Here is a 23,792-nt window from a genome sequence, read left to right on the forward strand (position 1 = left end):
CTTCCTCTCCCTGCCACTCACCCTACTCATACTCTCTCTCTCTCTTTGACAAATAAATAAATAAAAATTTTTAAAAAAAGAATAAATAAAGTAAATATAGCAAATGTTAACAACTGCTGAATACAGGTTAAAGTAATGCTACCGATTTTTCATTCTTTCAACTTTTCTCTACATGTTAATTTTTTCAAGGTAAAAAGCTGGAGACCAAAATGAGTCATCTCTATATGCACTAATAAGAAAGATACCCAAGATACATCATTTAGTGAAAGATACATGCTGTAAGATGGTGCAGACAATATGCCACTATTCAGCAATTCAAAATATGTGAATGATTGTATGTTTACCTATGTTTTAGCTATAATCTCTGCCTTCAAAGAACAAATATATAAACTGAGGAAAAAATAAATATATTAAATTCACAAGGCATAACAACTATTTAGAATAGAAAAGCAAGACAATTTGTAAATTCAAGAGAAGAAACAATGTTCCCTTGTTAGGTTGAACAATGGAAATAAAACTTTAATTCTAGAGATTAGTGTTTGAGACAATATAGAACTATCTAATAACAGAATTGTTTATTATATTCTACGTCTAGAATAATAAGAATGATAAAGTGAAATTACATGGGTTAGACATTACATGACATTCATTTTCAGATTAGGAAACTGAGGCACACTTCTAGAAGCTAAGCAACTTGTTCAAAATCACAGTTATAAATGACACAAACAGGATTCCAGTAGAGAGAGTTTGCCTATGAAGTTAGTTCAAAACTACTATCCTAAATGACTACATTAACTATTTGCTTTACAACCAACACACAAATTATATAAAATTTGAAATATTGCACTTAAAGTATTTTTTTGTTTGTTTAGGTTATATCAATTTACTTCACATAAGAACAGCGGATTTCAGGCCTATGATTTCCATTTAGTATCAACAAAAACAATCTGTACAGAAAACTCAAAGGCAACCGTAGAGCTTTATATGTAAAATGTGAAAATATACTTTAAAATGCAAGTTATTCTATAGTATTTGCAAGGTAGAACTTTATAATCATTAAGGAATCTACCTCATTCCAGCTAACTGAATCATACTTTTGCATATAGAGCCAATGCAAATGCACAAGGCACAACTTAGTGTTTGCGCTAAAGTGTGTAACATACACCTTCAGATTTATTTGGAGATATTAAAATAACATATCATGTTTGTTTTTTATTGTTTAATGAGACATTAGCTCATTTCTTAAGCTTCAAGAGCATTACATTTGATAACATATGTGTGGCAAAGACAAACTTCCCTGGACTTAAAAGGTAAAAGACAAGACCCTTGGTAGCCTATATTAAAAAAAAAAAAAAATTCTATCTATCTATCTATATATATGTACACACACACCCACAAGAAATTTCCCATAATTCAAAGGGAGGCCATTCCTTTAGCAAAGGTTCCCATTATAGTATCATGACAGAATTATTTAAAAAGTATGTTTTTATTTGCCATCTGTTTTGGTCAATCGTGCTATAAAAAGATACCGAAATAGACAATTTTCTTCTTCAAGATGAAGACAACGCCAATTTAGAAAGTCCTTCTTTTGAGACTGCACAGTGAAAGGTATTATTTAATTAACTATAGAAGCTTGTTGCTTTTAAAGAAATTATTGAAATCGACACAAAGAAAAATGTTAGCCTATCAAAACTCAATGAGACTCGGCTAGAACACAATTCAGAAGCTTTCAAGCCCAATCACAGTGCTCTTTGCTGTTTTACCGCCCATCCCTGAGAATTAAGATTCTATCATTTAAAAATTTTTAATAAAGTAAATAAATTTTGCATTGATGAGAATTAAGAATTATTTTTCAAAATATATAAAATAAGGCCTGTTTCATTTTTGGTTAAAAAGAAAAAAAGAAAAAGAATATAAAAAAAGAGAAATGCTCTTTGCAAATACCACCAATTCTAAATACTGGTATCTCAATCAATGTTAATCCTCTTCTGGGTAATTCCTATTTTTTGCCATTCATTTATCACTCATTTCCTTATTATCCATTATTTTATTATTTTTGTTAACAGGAGCATTTAACTGGTAATGGAACAAAAATATGGATAAAATTAAAGGAACTCTGGAGTGAGATCTGTATTTCCCTGTGGGAAAAGAGTTTACTGGAAATAATCTGAATGCCATCCAAGAAAGGCAAAAGTACCTATGAAAGAAAGAACACATATGGTAAATGTCTTCTTCATTGTCTTTGGTTTAGCCTTCTTGGCCAAAATCTTCTGTAAACTTCTTTAACTTCAACAAGTCCTGTTCATTGACTGCGGGTTTTGTGTTAGACAGTGACCGTAACATATCCGACATGCAAACAACTGGCTCCAAAAGTTTATCCCCAGGGACATCCATCCATGTCATTTCAATGGCACCAGGGGCACCAGGAGAACAGGGTGTTAGCAGATCATCTACTATCTTGTTGGGATCAGCTCGTGAAGGTCCGCGCACCTTTGTAAAATGAGTGGCTGACTGCACTTTTCCAACAGGCTGCATAAGTGCATCGCGCACAATGATACTTGTGTCCGCCCGCGAATAACCATCCGTTTTCTTCCCGAGTTCCCGGAAGTCTGTTTCTGTGAGACTGTTCTGAGGGGTCCCCGGGTGCAGTTTAAACACCGCTGCTCGGGCGTGGGCCTCGGGCAAAGGAATATAAATTCGTTTCTCAAATCTTCTTCCAATGGCAGAATCCAGAACCCACGGTATATTTGTAGCTCCCAGAACCAAAACCCCATCATTGTCTACACCAACGCCTTGCATTTGAACTAGGAACTCCGTCTTAATTCTAGGGCGGCTTCGCTTTCATTTTCACTTCTTGAGCCGCACAGGGAATCAATTTCATCAATGAAGATAATGGAAGGTTTGTTCTCTCTAGCAAGTTGGAATAAGTTCTTTTTTTTTTTTTTTTTTACTTTTAATTTTTTATCCCCAGGGGTACAGGTCTGTGAATCGCCAGGTTTACACACTTCACAGCACTCACCCAAGCACATACCCTCCCCAATGTCCATAACTAGCCTTTCACTTTCACCTAGCCACTTAGAGACAAGGTCAGAGGAAGATATTGAAAAAAAATGTTGAGTTGTTTGCTTCTGTTGCTACAGCTTTGGCTAAATGGGACTTTCCTGTTCCAGGTGGCCCAAATAACAGAATTCCCCTCCAAGGTGTTCTCTTGCCTGTAAAAAGATGAGGGAATTTAATAGGCAGTGTCACAGCCTCTTTAAGTGCCTCTTTGGCTCCTTCGAGGCCAGCAACATCACTCCATCTCACATTTGGTCGCTCTATAACAATGGCACCTTGAAGTTGATTCTGTAGTTTCTTTTTTTCAGGATCATGAGATTCTCCTTCCCCATCACTGTCATTCCCCTTCTCGTCAGCTGGACTCGGCTGCCCCTCTTTCACTGGTTTCTGTGGATTTTTCTCTTTCTTTTTCAGCTACTCCTTTAGTTCTTCTGCTCTATCGAGATATTCTGTACACTTTGCCCTGATACTCCGCTTGGCTTTATCGCCCTGCGCTTCATATTTAACTACATGAAGAAAATACTGAACGGCATGTTGGTAGAGTTGAAGCGCTTCCTCATAGTTCCCGGCTTTGTCTTCCTGAGCTGCTTTGCCAGCAAGATCTATTGCTTTCTGGAGGTTGGGCGAGGTGGCTGTCATGGCGGAGATCGAGGCGGTTCTCTGGAGAAGAACGAGGGCAGAGGAAGCCAACGGCGCCAACGTCGAGTCGCGCCCGGTGCTGCCCGAAGCGTGCGCAGGCCGGTGTCTCCTGGACCCCGAGCTGCGGCTTCCTTTCTGGAACGTGTTCGAAGCGCCCGACCCTTCTCACAAAACTTCCGCCCCACTTAAAGTATTTTTGAAATAGAAGTTCAAAATTGTAAAAAATCCAGTGACTAAGAACAGTCACCACAATTGGCATATGGAACTGAAATAAGATATTTGAAGATCTTAGATGCCTACTGGGGGGAGGGGAATATATTATATATATATATATATATATATATATATATATATATATATATATATATGATGTTATTGATTCATCACTTACAAAGAAAAAAATATATAGATTACATGAAGAACATTTTAATTTTTTTTCAAATTATGTCATTTATCTTTCTTAGTTGTCAGTGTTTCTACATGTTACCTGATTTCAAGCTTTACTACAAAGCTGTGATCACCAAGTTGTCAGTGTTTCTAAATGCACATGTTATACATGCTATGAGTTCAGTAGGTCTTTCTTCTACTTTTATAATTAAAATTATATGAATGTGAAACAAGAGATTTGTTACATAAAAACCTGCTTCACTTACCTTGCTATATCCTTAAATCATATTGTTAAACAACTGTGTTAATCATGTCAAACACTAATTAACTAATTGCCAAAATTTCAGGAGAAAACTCCAAATCTGAGGATTAAATATATAGTCACTAAAAAAAGAAATTAATAAGAAACCCTACAGGTTATAAACAAACTATGGGAGGGGGAGGTCAAGCTTAAATATTTACAATTATGACTGCTGCTAATTATTTACTCAAAATCTCAAAAAAGAAGAAAGAGAGGTTTTTCTTCTTGTGTGCAAATTCACCTAGGCAGAGACCATATCTGTGAGTCTTTCTTACATTCAAATGTGTTTATGATGATACGTTTTTACCTATTTTCTGTGAACCAGGAGTACCCAGCTAGCTCACTTTGAAATCAGGACAAAGATTTCCCTGAAGCCTGAATCTGTACTTTAAACAATTTGTAATATTCTTCCTTACACAAGCCATGAAAACAGCTGCTAAGATTATATGTTTCTTACTTGTGTATTTTATGGAATCACAGCAAATGCAACCTCAAATCCATCCCATTGATGTGCTGGGAGAAACATCCATGGCTAGTGCTTTAAATAAGTATTAGAAAGCTCATGAGACATTATGAAGCTATAAACATCATTTTAAAAAGCCAACAAAAAAATCTTATTAGAGGAAATGTAAAATATACGGCAAATGACTTAAGATCATCCAAAGAGATAAAGAAAAATAATGTATTTAAGAGACCATGAAATAAATACGTGAAAATGTGAAAAGGAACAAATCTGAAATTTCAGGAATAAAAATATGAACATGGTATTTTTGTAAATGAATAGTTTGCCTTTATGAAACTATAGACTGGATGAAGCAGAGGAAAGACTATCTAAGTGTATGACAAGACTGTGGAAAATTTTCCAAACCTGGTAGAGAGAAGGGTTAAACATTTGAAAGTTACTCAAAATAAATCATGGATAATCCCCAAAATATATGTTATTGGCTTCCAGTAAGAGAACAGAGAGAAGATTTGACTATAGAAAATGCAAGATGAAAAGCATTTATGAATCTCTTTTATTTCTCAAAATATGACTAGTTTTAGTAACTTCACAATCTATCTTGAATGGCAGATACCCCACTGAGTCCTAAAGATGTTATACCTGGAACAGATAATTTCATTACCAACCCTGCTCCTCCTTAAAACAGAGAAGCTTTTTTTTTTCCTAAGTTTTTTTTTTTTTTAAGATTTTATTTATTTATTTGACAGAGAGAGATCACAAGCAGCCAGAGACAAAATGGGGGTGGGGGAGGGCGGGGAAGGAGGCTCCCCGCCAAGCAGAGAGCCCGATGCAGGGCTTGATCCTAGGACCCTAAGACCATGACCTGAGCCGAAGGCAGATGCCTAACTGACTGAACCACTCAGGTGCCCACAGAAAAGCTTTTTTGAACTAACCAAATTATCTTTATCTACAATTAACCAATATAAAATAAGAATTTAAGTTGATGTGTTTTTGAGTAGTTATAAACGTATTTTCAGGTAAGGTTATCTTCAGGTAAGGTTAAGTATTTATGTCAAATGTTTGACTAATAGGTTGTAACTCTTAAGTTGTCCAGTTTTTTGTTCTTTTTTCCTGGGCAATATTAGAGTATAACATTATTTTCTTACCCCCAGGAATGCAGACTTGTACTGGGGTACACTCAAAGCTTGTGAATTTTTCCACTTAAACGTGGTCCTAATTACTTAGAAGACACTGGCAATTGGTATTTACATTTTGGCTGTATCAGAGATCTAGATTGGGCAGAGTCCCTTCAGATTATCTCAGAAAATTGAAAATCACAATCATCCTTAGGTATATCCTCAGTAGATTGTGTTTGGCTCCTCTGAATGAAATGGGTATATTACAATCTATTGTTCTTGTCTAGGGAATTTAAAAGTTACTACGCTATGGATGCCTGGGTAGCTCATTCTGTTGAGCATTGCCTTCGGCTCAGGTCTTGGTCTTGGGGCCTAATAATGAGTCCTGGGTCAGGCACCCTGCTCAGTGAGGAGCCTCCTCCTCACTCTCACTCTCCATCTCCCTCTGTGTGTGCTCTCTCTTTCAAGTAAATAAATCTTGAAAAAAAGAAAAGTAAAGAAAAGAAGAAAAATAAAAGCTACACTTTACAACATTAACAGAGAGTAGTTAAAAAAATAAAAATACAATCTTCATTATACTCTTATTGTATCACTTACCACAAATTAATTAACTTGTAAACCACAATTTGCTCTCTACTCTCAAAGTTTAAATAGATACCTTTCTTGAAGTTCTAAAATATGCATTAATCATTTATGTAATAGATGTTGAGATACTCTTAAAACTACTTAAATTTTGTCATAGGCCAATGGTCAGCACCCTTTACGTATGTGACAGAGCATGTCAAAAAATGACACTTTTTCTCTGGAAAACTCACAGAGCCCCTTGGTCTCCCTTTCACTCTCTTCCCATGTACTATTCTATTCCTGAAATCTTGCTGCCCTTTGTGCACCATCTTTAGGAACCTCTGTCCATCCGCTGCTAAATCCACCCCAATCTTTCCCTCTACTTGACCACCAGAGACTATGCAATGTCAGAAACCAAGCATTTCCTCCCAAGTATGTACAGATTGCACTATACCACGATGTTTTTCATATTTTGAAGTGATTGTAATATTCTCGAGGTAAAATTTTCACCATGTGGACAAAGCTCTGTGACTTCATGGAAGACCTTTGATTTTCTAGCAAGAAGCATATTGCTGGGCCTGGCTTCATTTCACTTGTTTTTCTTCTTATGCCTTGCTTGTTTGATTCTCTGTTTCTTTGATTTGGCATTCTTATTCAACTTTTAATCTCAGTTAAATAGAAGGATTAAATAGATACTTCAGACTGCATTTTTGGCTTATTTAGCAAAAGTGTACATACGTAATATACCCATGCATGGGAGTAAAAACAGAATTTATTTTTCATTATATTCATGACACCTTTCCAATTAATGAGTTTAATTAGGTGACTCATAAATCTCCTTCCAAACTGAATGCTGTATCTATTGTCTGTGAATGTGAAACATCATGTGTCTGCGTTTGGGGGGAAAAATCCCAGAAACATGTCAAGAATGGAAACTTTATAAGAAAATAATAGACTGAAAAAATTCATGTGTCAAAGTTGTTGACATTCTTATAAAGAAAAGGGTGACATGAAACAGATTATTGAGGTCAACAAGAGAGATTCTTGACAGATGAAGAACTTTGATTGATTTAACTCCAGACTTTCTAATATAAGTATATTTCATAATCCTTACTAGATATGCCAGAAGAGTTATGGTTTAAATATTATCCTATTTAATTTCCTTTGGATTTTCAGAGTTATATATTTCTCAAAAGATGTAGGGTCCATCTAGTTGTATATATCTAATCATTTTTTATGCCAGAATCAGCATTTTTCTTCCATTGGAACCACATCAAAATTTACCATCTACCAATACCAACTCTCATTCTCTCTTTTTCTTCTGTAATACATAAATTGAGATACTAATGAAATCTGTATTCCTGAAATAGAGTCATGAGATTATATAAAATGGAACTATTTTTCCTTCCTAGTCCACTACTGCTACCAAGTGTTTCCAGTTTAAAGAAGTATGACACACTCTGGATTTCCTTGACAATTAGGTGTCAGGTAGATCTTCACATTTAACAGGTGTATCTAGCAATCACATGCAAAACTTGACAGCATATTCAAAAAATGTTAATCAAATGTTTTTACCAGTTTGATTGACTAATTATGAAATCAGAAAATTCACACCTCATTTTCAGTCTTAGACTTAAAACAATGAAATGAAGTGAGATGAATAGAAAAGATAGGATAGGAAGTAAGGACATGGCTATCTGCCTTGTTTGTGGTAAGTAACCTTTCACTAATGAGGAAAATTTGCCCCAAGAATTTACTCATTTTATAAACCATTCACACTTTCTGAGAAAAAAAATGTCATACTTTATTTAAAATATACAGTTAATGTTTCTGGCAATGAGCAACAATGAATATTGCACTTGGCAGAGTTCATGATTAATTAACAAAATTTTCCATCCCCCTACTTGTTAATTGTGTTGGTACTTTGCACTTTGTACTGACATTGGAGTGGTTTTTCAGTACCTAAGGTTTTTGAAAAGCAAGGGAAAAATCTAACTCACAAAAGAAAATAACAAGCCAGAAATCAGAATAAATTTCTTATTAACTTTAACTGTGGAAGGAAAACAGATGGTTGGAAAATTAAGGCTAATTCATATCTGTTCACTGGAAAAGCACAAAGCAAATTCTAAGTAAGTGTACTAGCTTACACGTCCTTCAATGTAATAACAGCTTTAGGAGAGTGATTCAGAGCACCTGAGGGAAGTGAACCAAAGATCCTCTTGACTTTTATTTATTGCACAGTAGAGAATGACCACAGATGGAAAAAGAGAAACAAGTCTTTCCTGCAGGGTAAAGAATGAAAAAGCCAGAGAATTTATTAATCTTCTGTCAGACCAATAGCTAGCACTTAAATTTGGCCAACATGAATCTTATGAGAGAACAGAATTTGTTCACTTAACAAAAGTGCACACATACACACACACGCATTCCCTCTTCCAAAACCAAGCAAGACCAAATGCTACTTTTCTATTCATAAAGCTCTATATTTTAGTAAAACTTGTTTTGGTTGATTTAATAAACTTTGAATAAATAACTACATTTATAAAGATAGAAAGGAAGATGCTTACAGTGCAAAAGATCCAAATTTTATTTTTAAAGATCTCATGTGTAATGATTTTGCATTTAAGTTCCCAAACATAGTCATGATCTGCAATTTTTTATGCATTTTGTTTAAATCGCTTAAACCTTACCTTGTATTCCCAATGCATCAAGTTTATAGACATTTTAAACTCAGATATTTTTAGACATTGCCAGCCCAGTATGATAATTTTCTGGTCTTAATGACATTGTAAAGCAGCTGAGAAAAAGCACTGATTATATTCCATTTCTCCACCCTAGCCTTACTTGAGATAGCCATTCTTCTGCCATATATGTTCCATCAGACTAAGTGATGCTGTGTTGATTTGGGATCATTACAGGGACATAAGACTCTATTTAAAGTCTGCAATATTTGTTGCCTACACTACATTTTTCTTGGGTTGTAAAGTTAGCCAATACCCTCTGAGGATTTGGTATCTCCCATGACACTGTCTACATGTGCTGCCTGTGCTTCTGGTATTAATGGAACTCACCATTTTGTGTCTTTCCATTTGAGACTCCTCTGAAAAGCTTTAACACTTCAGAACATCTTTTAAATCAAAGTTCCTAGCCATTTTTGTACTATAAACCCTTTTGACATCCTGATGATGTATATAAATCTATTCTCAGAATAAATGTTATAAATGTATTTTAAAAAATGAAAAGACGACTAATTATATTGAAATATACTAGCAAATACTCTAAACAAATTTGTGATATAATATCTGAGTACCATGATTAACATCTTAATAAGTGTGGTCAACATAAAGATGGTTTTTATAGTGATTTTGATATTGTGATAATCATCAAAATTATTTTGAGGTATCTGTAATCAGTATGACATGACAGAAAATATCTGTAATGTCTATTGGTAACAAAGTCCCAGGTACCACTGGTATTGTATACATTTGTAATTGAAAAAAATGCTAACTCATAGTTGGGGCGAATTGAGAAAAAAAATGATGCAATATTTATATTTATACTCACAGAACCCCTAAATTCTCATCTATGGTTCCAAGATTAAGAATTTCTTCTTAAAGGGGTACCTGGGTGCCTCAGTGGTTAAAGCCTCTGCCTTAGGCTCAGGTCATGATCCCAGGGTCCTGGGACAGAGCCCTGCATCAGGCTCTCTGCTTAGCAGGGAGCCTGCTTCCTCCTCTCTCTCTGTTACTTCTCTGCCTACTTGTGATCTCTGTTAAATAAATAAATCAAATCTTAAAAAAAAAAAAAAGAATTTCTTCTTAAAAAGAAAAAAAATAATTTCCTCTTTATATAGTTTATGCTTTTACAAAATGCAGAAATCAGAAAATTCCTGTTGTTTCACCTTGCTGCTCTGAAAATAGTACCTGGGACAAGATATCACAAAGCCTGGCCCTCTGATTAATCGGTAAAAAGAAAATTTCAATGAAGACAAAATTGGTTTAACGGTTTGCTATATAATTTTACCATATATATTTTCATTGGATTAAGAGCCAATCTGCTTTATTCTCTCACAAAACAAACAAATAAATAAATAAATCCTTCTGTTGTATGGCTCTAAATTCTGAGATATGCCAGCCTCAATATAGCAAAATAGGTCTTTAGAAACAGTCAAGGAAATAAGCCATATTAAGCTATCAGCACAACACTGTTGCATAAATCCTCAAAAATCCCTTGTCTCTCTAATTTCTCAATGTGCCTATTTCTCACATGGCTTCACACACGTTTTTTGTAAGCTATACTTTGTCTCTGTTGCCAGATTCCTTGTCACCAGCTCCATGTTATTTTCTCTGCACCTATATGTCTCTTTGACTGGAGGAATTACCACTGAGGAAGACTTTAACTCCATTAGAGATTTGGCATCAGCAGGGCCTCGGTATAGAAAGAAGGAAGCTCTCCTTTTTTAGTCTTATTTTATAATTACACCTCAACTGCCTGCAGATTCAGGCAAGGTTATAAAATTTATTGCAAGTTCTTGAAATACCAGTGGCCTTTGGCATTCAATGTGTGGCTTGCATTATAAGAATGGTAATAGCTTTCAATGTTCAGAAATTTCGTCCCTATCTTGGTGTTCCACTTTTCTCATAGTAGTCAATTAAGCTCTGTTTCTTCATAGAACCAGTTCTCACTTAGATATATGGAGGGGCCCAGAGTTGTCACTATCTGGTTTTAAATTTGTAGAGTTCCCAGTGAGAGTTTTCCACATCCATTCCTCTAGCCTAGATGAAATGTTATTCTAATTTTCTATTTAACTTAACACTTCATGAGCGCCTATATAATTTCATCTGAAATGTAGATGGGAGTGGGTACTATGGATTGAGGTGAGAAAGACAGAATGAAGATGTCAGAACTAAGAATATTCAAGCAAAGTTTACTTTTCTCCACTAAATATAAATGTAAAGAAACAGAGAATTGATGTTGGGGATATTTTTTCGTGAGTCAGATGTTGACTCATTTCTTTTTATATTCATTGGCTTGAAACTATCACAAAATCAACAGTGGAGAAAATTTTAAAAAGTATTTTAAGTGTTTTTTCTAACAGAAAATGGAAAGTTTTTCCAAAAATAATGGTAGAACTAAGGAATGTGCATGATAATTAACTGTCACGGAATGAAGAAGATGATTTGAATGTAGAAATACTAGATGTGAAAAAATAAAATAAATGAAGAGTTGGAATACTGATTGTTACTTTGTGATTTTCTACACAAAGTAAGCCAAGCTGAATATCTTCATCTTTAGAGACTTTCTTTTTATATTCTATAGAATAATTTTCTTTTCTACCCTCTAGACTTACATTAGTTTTGACTTACTCAAGTGTAAGGGAACTTCACTCTACCCATAAGTTTCATTAACTACAGAAGAAGTCTCTCACAGATGTATTTGATGGTTGATTTAAGTCATGTCTCCATGACACACAGTACTCTCCCCTTATCTGCGGTTTTACTTTCTGTAGTTTCAGTTACCCATAGTCAACTGCAGTCAGGAAGCATAGTATCCTTCTAATGTATCATGGGCAAGAGTAGCCTAACACTTCATCACAATGCCTACATCATTCACCTCACTTCATCTTACAATGTAGGTTTTTATCCTCACATCATCACAAGAAGAAAAGTGAATACAACACAATAAGATATTTTGAGAGAAAGAGACCACATTCACATAACTTTTTATAGTATATTATTATAATAAATATATTTTATTATCGTTATTGTTGGTGATCTCCTGCCCTGCCTGATTTATAAGTGAAATTCTATCGTAGGGATGTTTATCTAGGAATAAAACATAGTATATATAGGTTTCAGTTCAGGCTTCTTTAGTTCAGGCATCGCCTGAGGGTCTTAAAACATATTCCCCATGGAAAGAGGGGACTATTATATGTAAATGCTACAACTACACCTGCTGATGAAGCATAAAACAGTCTGCACTTTTTGCTTCTTAAAACAGACATGATAGATGTGCACAATCTCATTCACAAATTGTGCCTTGAGTTTTTTCAATACCAAAAAAATATTGGAAATAGAAAGAAGGGAAGTGAAACAGAGCACTATTTGCAGGCAAACGTGGAATGTTCTGAGGTGATTATGATTCAGCACTCATAAAGCAGAGTGTCCAAGAAACTGTCACAACTAATAGCAGCATCCTATGGAAACAGATCCCAGGAGGTCAAAGACGTGTCCTCTGACTCCAAGTTGTTTACTCTGTTTAGCCTGTAATTGTTCCACCAATCAGTATATAACCAAACACATCTAAAAAATGAAATTTTGTAATGGCTACCGTTTATAGCTATTTTAATTGCTAGAAATAATGACATTTAAAATGATAACAGTGATACTTCAACAATTTTTTTAGAAAAAAACTTTATTTTGCTTACCTAAAATGCCTAAAACTAATATAAGGATATTAAGAACACTTTTATTATCAGTCAACACAATGAAAGATAAAGACAGCTAAATGATGTGAGGGGAAATGAAATACTTCATGAATCCTACACAAGTTCCACTGTTTTAAATTAAAAGGGGAAAAATAGAAGAAATTAAAATTTCCATCTGTAGTTTTTAGTAAGTTCTAGAAATTACATGCCTAAAGCTAATTAATATATAGTGGCTGTAGTACCTCCAAAATGGACATTTATAGTAGCAGAGCAATCTTAAAAGTATTTTACAAATACAGAAGTAAACAATTTTCATCCGTGATATTCATCAGTAAAATTGTATCAAATGCAATAATTTTTAAGATATAGGCATGATATTTTGAAAACAAATCCGTGAGATTCACTATGTAGGAACTAAGCACATATGACAGATAGGATGAGAAAGAATCTGATGTACATCATATTTCTTTTCATTTCTTTTCACTGTCTTTCTTTCCTTCCTCCAATTCTATTCTTCTTTCCTTCCATGTTCCTTATTCCTTCTTTTTCTTTTTAACTCAGATTTCACTAATTAATTTTTTTTAGTCTAGGCTCTAGACTAGTGTTTCAGAGCAACATAAGATATAGTGTCCAATTTTGAATAACTCAATATTGTGGTGGAGTAGGACTTACAGAAGAGTATTTTTGAAATCTGTATGCTATATTGAAGCTATCTGCAGGAAGCTATGGGTCACCGAAAATGAAAGGATGATGAAGTGTTAATGGTTGAGAAAATTAGTATTCAGTGCAATGATTAGAACTCTGGTTTAAGATGTAGCAGGTAGGTTTGAAGTAAAATTAGATTGTTCAGATAATTACAAAGAGTTCAGCATGTTGAAAGTATTGTGTGCCTGGGGACTGCTGATCAACAAAGATGTGAAGACAGAGGTAGGCTGCAAAACATCTGGAAGAGAACTGAGTAAGTTTGAAGAGTTTTAAGAAAGGGAGCTCCACCCCTGGACTAAATTAAGTAAATGAGTCCACTAGAAACTCAATTTAGTCAAATGATTTTATGTCCCTGTTAGGTCATTTTCCCATCCTTCCCCCCCCACACACAAAATGTGATTACATGTTCAATAGTGTTCAACAGTCATTTGCTTATTAAGTGATGGACTATAATTGAGTTTATTTTTTTAATAAAAATGGTAACATATTTATATTATGATTGTTGTATCACCAATACCAACTGTAGTACCTATCACAGGATAGATGTTCTATACATATTTACTAAATGAATAAACAGATGATTTTAGTCTGAGTCTATGAGAGCTTTATAGTTACATCCTTTAGAGGTACTATTTATTAAATCCAAGTTTTGACTCTGTGGATGACAAGACTAATGTGGAAGGCAGAATTATAAAGATCCCCCAAGATTTTTGTTCTATGATTATTCAGTCAAATGCTAATCCTTAATAAACCTGTGAATGGACTTTGCAGATATCATTAATCCAACTAACCAGGTGACCTTAAGACAGATTATTCTGGGTTACTGAAGGGAGGTAAATGTAATCACATGGATCCTTAAAAGCACAGAAAAATCAATCAGAGACATATAGCCAAAGGAGAAGTCTTAGAGATTCGAAACTTGAGGGAGACTCAACCTACATGTACATGCAATATGTAAGGAAGCCAGATGGAAAATATGATAAGTAATATAAGCACTCTCCAGCTGCAAAGGCTGACCCCTGGCTGACAGCCTCCAAGGAAGCAAAGACCTAAGTCTTACAATTGACAAGAAACTGAATCAGTACATCAACCTGAATGACCTTGGAAAGAGATTCATCCCAGAGTCTACAGAAAGGAACATCTTGAATTTGAAATCCAGAATAAGGAGCCAGCTACATCCTACTATACCCAGACTTGTGACTCACAGAACTGTGAGATAATAAATGAGTGTTAGTTTAAACTGCTAAATTTGTGGTAATTTGTTATAACTACTAAAACAAGCAATTATAATATTCTTTCCTTAAAATAAATATTATGGGAAAGCAAACTTTGAATGATGTCTCAGACATTTAAATTTTACTTCATTAACACATATTAAATAGCAATCTATTATGTTCTCTTCAAAGTGAGAGAGAAGAAAATATTTGAGTGAGAATTAGGTTTTAAGAACTCAGGGGCAATCACTACTATTCCTTTTAAGCATTCCATCATGGACTTATAAGCATCGTGACTATTGAAAAGAAAGGTGAGAGGGGTATCTATTTAATGTGAAAAGGAGGGTGAGAAGAGAGAGGGCTTGTCTGTTGGTCTCAATGGTTTCAGTGAAATACAGGATTTTCTTTTGAGTATGAAAGAGTTGGAATTAAATATGGGATAAGCAGAATCTGAGAACATAATTGAACAATGACAAATAGTAAAATTTGCTGAGAGTTCCAAAGAATAAAATTATGACAAAATATTTAACTGTTGTCCTTTTTGTACTTCTCTCATCCCAGAAAACTCAGGTCAGTTCATTTCAAGAATTTTCTGCAAAATAGCAGTTGTTTTTCTTTCTTTCTTCTTCTTTTTTTAAATTTTCTGTTTTTGTTTTGGCAAAAGATGCATATGCTCTTTTAGAAAAAGAATTCCTTAGATCTTCTATGTTGACCTAAATTGCTGAGGCCAATAAATAGTCTGAACAAGTACAAAATTAGGATTCAACTCTTAATGCTTAACATATTAAAAATTATGGAACCAAATCCAATTCACAAAAATTTCTGTAAATACTATATAAAAAAATACAATGTAAATTAATGGCAAGCTTGATGTGATTGATCATGTTCCTTTGCTTAATGGAACAATCTACCATAAGATGAATTCGGCACACATGCATTCTCATGTGTTCACTCATTCTTCACAGCTTTGCAAAAGCTATATGGGACTTTCCTTGGCTGAAATATATTATTGACAAGCAACCTTGTCATTTTATTATTTTCTTATCAGCTTATCATAATTAAATACAGACTGCTTTACATCGACATATTTGTAAAGGTACAGGCATTATATCACCCACATATTCCAAATATGCTTATAATTTTAAATTATAAATTATAAATAATTAATTTTAAATTCAAATGCTCTATGTTTTCACCTCAAAATAAATTAATAAGGAGTAATATGTGCATGATTAAACAAAGAAATGAGAAACTGATATGCAGCATGAAGATTACAGAGTGACAGAAAAGTCTGCCTCCTGCCACTGGTACCCCAGTCCTTCATCCCCTATACTGAGGCAACCATTGTGACCATTTTTAATTACTCTAGAAATCATTTGTTTATATATATGTACTGTGTGTGTATGCATATGCAAGTGAATGTGTGATTAGTAAATACACATTTCTTTATTATACAACTAAAAATGGCTCCAAACTTTGTTATCTTCATGTAATAAGAAGTTTTAAAGATTTTTTTCTTATTATTTCCTGAAGATTTACTTTATTGTTTCAGTGGCTACACATTTTTAATGATAACGTCATAATTTCTTTAATTCTTTACTGATGATTCTTTAGTTGTCTGCTACAGCAAACAGCTCTGCATTAGACATTTAACTGTTATATTTAAAACTTCACATTTTCCTTTATCTGGTACCATTTTATTATTTATTTATTTATTTAAAATGTTATTTATTTATTTGACAGAAGGAGACACAGCAAGAGAGGGAGCACAAGCAGGGGGAGTAGGTGAGGGAGAATCAGACTTCCTGATAAGCAAAGAGCCTGATTCAGGGCTTGATCCCAGGACTCTGGGATAATGACCTGAGATAAAGGCAGATGCTTAACAACTGAGCCACTCAGGCACCCCTGGAATCACTTGTTTAAAAAAATAGACTTTTTTTTTTTTTAAAGCAATTTTAGGTTCACAGCGAAATGTAGCATATAGTACAGAAATTTTCCATATGCCCCTGATTTATACATAGCCTCCTTACTATCAACATCTCCCACTAAAGTGGTACATTTGTTACAATTTATGAACACTTGACACATTATTTACTTAAAATCCATAGTTCACATTACAGTTCACTAGATATTATACATTCTATGGGTTTACAATTATATGAGGACATGTGTCCACTATTATAGTATTATACATAATGTTTTCACTGCCCTAAAAGTCCTCTTGCTCCACCTATTCATCCTATATTAATTTTCATGTCATCTATAGAATGAAAAATAGTAAAAACACTAGTGCCTCAGGAAGGAGTGTCTGAAAAACCCTTGTCAGGTTCTCTAGTGGGTGAAGTAAAATTTCACTTTCAGTGAAAGTGATCCCTTTCTTAGCAGAGAGGGTGCAAAGAGAAATGGGTGGGCAGAACTGGCACTAAGACCATGGGTTTCCCCAGAGACTGATGGATCCAGCTGAGACCTCTTGGCCCACAGCAATTAGGAAGAAAGAAAGAAAGTATGTAAAACTGTTCTCCCCTGGAAAACACCAAAGAAGACAGAAAAGTTATTTATTTAGAGGCTTTTGTTTAATGTAAATTATTGAAGAAAGGAGATGGAAGAAGACTGAATTAAATAGAGGACAAAGAAAGGTCATTGTTCTAAAAAAGTAACAAATGCAGGAGAAAGGAGAAAGCTAAATAAAGAAGTATAGAGGAGTGACACAAAAATTGGATAAGAAAATTAAATTCAGGGGCAGAGACTTAGAATTTGGTGGTTATAAAAAAAAAAAGCAATAACAAAACATTGGCCAGATTTTAATATTCAGACAGCATCAAAATAGTTTTCACTTACACTTTTCATAAAAGTTATGGTTTGAATTCAACATCTTCTGTAATTTGGCTGCAACAGTTTGGAGTTTTTAAATTTCCATTTCATTTACAGGTTTTAAAGTTGGCTGTAAAAATCTGTTCCCAAACAAACTCAGACCTACCAAAAGAATTAAACATATTTTATGTACTCTCAAGACAGTTTTATCTCTCCTGAAAAAAAAATTAAAAAATAAAAGTACAATATTACCAGCCTCCTACTCTTACACATGGTTAAGATGGGAAAAGATTTTGATATCAAGTGTTATGTATGCCACTTTACCCTTCAGTAAAATAAAATAAACATTTAACCAGATTGAGATACTGATGTTTATAGAGCTTCATATAAGTTGGTATTTTTTAGATGTGTTTTATGATGTATTCATAAATAATGGATCTATAGCATGCAAATATACTGCTGAAGTGTAATTCTAACATGTTTGGAAATAAATGCTGTGCTTTTAAAGTACTTATTTTGAATTTTATTAACAATAACACAACATGTGGCGTGCCATGTATTATCTACTTCATAGAGGGCACTTACTTGAAATCTTTTATTCCTACTTTATAGTTACATAAAAAATTAAGTTCATGCACAAGAAATAGTCTAGCAAGTTACCCTGTTTTATTATGTTGGGTTAAAATTATAATCAATATTACTATATTTAGAAAAAAATAATAGAAGTTATTGATAGGTAAATGATAAACAGGTAAAGATATACAGATTTATTTAAGTATTGGTTGATATATACAATATATGGTTCAGATTAAACAAAATATACTGCACTTGATTTTGTTTAGTAATATATATTCAAATAGATATTATGACTCAACAGTGCTTATTGAAACAATTATGATTATTAAGTAAGAATTCCATTTTCAATAGGGACCTATCTACACCCTTGCAAAGTTTCTGAAGTATAATGAAAACTAAATAAACAAATTTTTAAAAACTGAAATAATAAAAATATATTATAATAGTTGTCTCCCAAATTACACTATTACTGCTAATGCATAACCATGTATTATTAAAAACTGCAGTAGAGCCTAAATGTCTCGTAAATGAATTTTCATGAAATAGATAAACAGATAATTACAAAATAACACATATTATTAAGTCAGTGTCCTTAATGCATACAGGTTCAATATAATTAATATTCTATATTATAGTTAATATTATGTATTATTGTTTATTATATAAAATCTATTTTAAAATGTAAAACATAAATTATTTAAATTTCACATTTTCATTAATGTTTTATACTTTACTTCATTAAAAGGAACAATATTTTATAGGTGCTTTTTGATCATTGATTTAGCTAACCTAGGTATTATATCATGGCTTGTATATAATTAAGTGTATAGATTCAACAAAGTCAGTAAAGTACCAGAAAATTAGAGATCCTGATCAGCTGATTTTCATTGCTTTTAAAGTATTCTCATCTCTTATAATATGTTATAATTTCTTATTTAAATTTTATTCATCTATATTCACAAATATTTTCCTTATAATTGTATTTTCTTGGATTCTTCATATGCAATGTTACATAGATGTCATGAATTTTTTAATATACAGCATGTAATTACTAATATCATTGGATTTCTAAATATTATAATATATATTTTATCTAGTGCTTTATATTATCTTTTTCTGTTAAATTTACATATTATCTACATCATTCCTAAATTAGGTCTTTGCATTTTCTTTATATTTCTCTATATTGTTATTATATTATTCTCTGTATTATTATATATATTTACTCTTTATGAATGTGGTATATATTTCTAATATCCAAGAATGATAATGCTCTATGATTCATATCCATATGATATCTCATATCCAACATTAAGCAAATATTTATATTTTTGTGAAGTTTTTATTAGAAAAAATAATTGCAGTAAATTTATTAGTCCTTAAGTTTATCATACTAATGTTTTTATAAGGTCATTTATGTTTGAATTTTTCAGAGGATTTATAATTTATTAAGATAGATCATTCTTGAAGGAATAGTAGTCTATATTGGTCTACTGTAAATATATGATTTTTCTTTTGGATATATTAATGTAAGTATATTGGTTACTTAATTATAATGATGAACACATAAGGGTCTGAATGTACATTCCAAATTGACTTCCAAATAAGTTAAATAAAGCAAAGCATGAGAGTTTCCCTTAAATCATTTCATTGTCTTTTATTAACATTACAAAAATGTTTTCAAATTGAAAATATCAATGAGAAATTTTTGTTCTAATTAGTATTACTTGAATTATCAATGGGATTAAAAATGGGTTCTTAAGATTTCCTATTTGTCCGTTTTTGAAAATTTATTCTGCACCTTAATTAATTTGTTCGTTTCTTATGTGTGGTGTACTTCTTCTAGGAACTAGCCCATTCTTTTTAGCAGGACATTCATAGACATTTCAAAGTAGATACGTGCCCCAGTCCTGAACACATAGTATACACCCCGTATAGTGCAGATAGGAACCTGTTAGGAAACAGGGTTAATCAAAACTGATCCCTGTAATTAACATAATGTTGGTAATATAAGGACTTCCAGGGGTTAGTAACTCCAAAGGATTAAAAACTGGTACTTTTGATGGCCCAGTTTCAAGGTCAAGTGGAGAAGGTTAAATGTATTATGAGAAAGTGAGGGCGACACAGAAGGAAACAAAGCTGAGAGGCGGCAAAGGAGAGGAACTACAAGCACAGGTAGGAGAAAAAGAAAGGAATGAGAGACAGAGGCTTGATCCCACTGTTTAAGCTTTGCATTCCTCTGTCTATGAGGCTACACCAGTTGTTGCAAGGATGGTCATAGGAATCAATCAAGTCCCTTCTGCCTGAGCTAGTTTTATCTCAATGTCATATATGTGTAACAACCAGTATCCTAAAAACATACAGAAACTGATAGCAGAGGCCCTGTGTGGTAACAGTGAGCTAAATTGTACAACCAGCAAATTCAAGTTCTGGAAAGTAACAGAAAGGATTTCCTATTTGACCACAATTATGATAATCCTTTTAAATGCCACAAGCAAGGTGGTGAATTCCTACCTTCTTCGTCTTTCAAAATGAGATGGTACTAAAGGCCACCACCACCTTCTTCTCCTTCTTGTCCTCCTTCCTCTTCTTCTTCTCCTTCAGCTCCTCTACCTCCTCCTTCTTCATACATCTTCTCTGGATTAGAGTTGACACACAATGTTGCATTAGTTTCAGGTTTATCCTTGGTGATGTTATTTTCATTTAATCATTTAAATGTCTCAGTTACTTTTTGTTAAGAGGACTAACTGGATAGATTGTTAAGAGAAAGAGGAATACCAGAAGATGGGAATTTGATGCAATAACTACAAATGACTTTGAGGTGCATCTTTGGAGGGGTAAATTTTCATCTCTTTTTGCTTTTTTAATAATGGGCACTGGCATTAAGATAGGCATTTATTTTTGAAGTATATTTCAGGGAAACAGAGTCCATTGCTAAAGGAAGGATTTTCTTTGAGACCAGAATTTCCTCATTGTATGTGACCCCACTAGAATTTTCAGCCATATAAAACCGTGCTCCATACATGAAAGTCAGGGGTGAACATATAACCGAAGTTTTCCTAACTATAATACTCCCTGTCCCTGGTAAGTGTGATTGTTTTTACCAGTGATCACAGTACATAATACAAGCTTTCACTAAAAATATAGAAACTGAAGTTAAAAAAAAAAAATCCTCTGCCCAGGATAAAATTGGGTCTTTTATCTAATGCATTATCCTCATATTTTATTGAAGCATTAATCTTATTATTGTTTTAAAGATTTTATTTATTTGAGAGAGAAAGAGAGTGAGCAGAAGCAGGGGAGGGTCAGAGAGAGACTGCCCACTGAGCATGGAATCAGAAAATGAGAGCAATCTCAGGACTCTGAGATCATGACCTAAGCCAAAGTCAGATGTTTAACTGACTGAGCCACCCAGGTACCTGGTCATCTTATTATTACTGATTTCTTGTGAACACTATATTTTAAATGGAAAACTTTACTCTGTTTTTTTTTTAATATTTTTTTAATTTTTATTTTTAAGTAATTTCTGAACCCAGTGTGGGGTTCAAACTCACAACCCTGAGATCAAGAGTTGCATGCTCTATTGACTGAGCCAGACAGCCATGCCTACTTTGTTGTGTTTTCGTTTGTTCCATCATTTAAGAATTAGTTTGAAAAGTTTTATAAAATATAAAAATTTTTGAAATTTTCTTAGGTATTTATATGAAATTTCAAAGTTTATGTAATCATACAGTTCATTTAATGTACAATTATAATCATGTAATCATACACATTATGATTAACATATTACATAGAAATCTCTCTTTGAAAGGTGAATTTTTCCTTGAAATAGAGTAAAATTTATAAGGCCTCTTAAAATAAGTACAAAGCTCCATCCTCTAGAAGTAAAACCTTTATATTAGCAAGTAATGCATTTTCAAATTAAAGAAAAATTCATTGTCATTTTTAGTTCACTGTTGTCACACCAGTCCACGTCCCCATAATCTCTTCCCTGGACCACTACCATGATCCCTTTACTTGCCTCCCTTCTTCCACTTTGCCATCTTACACTATTTATCCATTTTTCCAGAGTTATTTTTGCTTAAATTCTTCTAGTACCTTCATACCTAAAAAGCGACCAAATTATATTCAATAATCCTTCCTGATATGGCCCCATTGACCTCTAGGGCCTCATATTTTATCACTTTTCTCACTCACTGCCATAGAAACATGGCTTGCTCTCTGTTTCCCAGAACTTTTGTTACTTGAAATACTACCCCATCTACCACCACTAAGCAAATGTCCTCTCATCATCCAGGTCAAATATCATTTCCAGAAAGAAGCCTCCTCTTACCTACTAATTAACCCCCTCTGTAAAGAGTGAAATCAGTGTAATACCTGGCTTGCTAAAATGTACCACCAGGGACGCCTGGGTGGCTCAGTTGGTTAAGCAGCTGCCTTAGGCTCAGGTCATGATACCAGCGTCCTGGGATCCAGTCCCACATCGGGCTCCTTGCTCAGCAGGGAGCCTGCTTCTCCCTCTGCCTCTGCCTGCCTCTCTGTCTGCCTGTGCTTGCTCTCTCCCCCTCTCTCCCTCTGATAAATAAATAAAATCTTAAAAATAAATAAATAAATAAATAAAATAAAATGTACCCCAAGTCCCCTGAGGGCCGGAAACGTTTCAAATAGGGTGTGGGCCTTTGGAATTCCAAGGGAGGTCTGTGTGACCACTCTGTCCTTGGAATGCCCCTGGGAGTTGCTTTCTTAGCCCAAACAGCTGCCCTGTGATCTAAGAAATGTATGCATGGTCCCTTAGGCTATGTTTAGCAGAACTCAGAACATGCAGATTAGCATGTCATATTTTTCTGGTAAACAGATCCTCCCAGTTTCATTAAGACCCCTTGTCACTCAACACGTGCTTTAGAAACAGTGATGAGGATTGATGATTACCCTGTAGGACCAGTAAAATTGGAAGCAAAGAAGAGCAAAGGGTCTCTTGTCTGTGAGCATTGACCCTTGGCTTCTTCTCATTCACAGCAAAGTTTGGAGTAATCTTTCTTCCATTGGTACAGGGATTGCTGGCCATCCCTGGCACCCCTCTTTTCAATCTCATACCATGTAATTGATTAAATCTGAAATTGACAGGTCCCTGTTACACCAAACTGTTTCTCACCAAAAACCGTTAAAAAATTACCACCTCTTGCTACTCATTTGACTAAAATTCATGTTCATTAAAACTCCCAATAATTCTCATCCAATCCATTGTGACTTTGCATTTATCACATCACGCTCACACACACCACACACACAAACACACACACACACACTTTAGGTTACCTGCAGACTAGATTAACCTGCTCACTGTGATCACTGTATATCACATATGTAACCAATTTACGTTTTAATCCATCAGCTTATGTGTTTATATTTAAATGCTACTTACTCCTTTATTTTGAACAATACATGATATTTGAACATGGTGGTTGGTGGATGGATGAACGTTCCGTTCTATTTAACAAAAGAATTAGTGGACAGAGTTCTGGGTGCTAATGTA

General features: G+C 33.9%; 1 pseudogene; it reads right to left on the reverse strand.

Annotated features, from left to right (window-relative positions):
- Nucleotides 1–1,752: 1,752 nt before the first annotated feature.
- LOC132017228 (vacuolar protein sorting-associated protein 4B-like) lies at nucleotides 1,753–3,798 on the reverse strand (annotated as a pseudogene).
- Nucleotides 3,799–23,792: the final 19,994 nt, after the last annotated feature.

The sequence above is a fragment of the Mustela nigripes genome, chromosome 5 (assembly GCF_022355385.1).
Source record: "Mustela nigripes isolate SB6536 chromosome 5, MUSNIG.SB6536, whole genome shotgun sequence".
In the NCBI taxonomy this organism is placed as follows: domain Eukaryota; kingdom Metazoa; phylum Chordata; class Mammalia; order Carnivora; family Mustelidae; genus Mustela; species Mustela nigripes.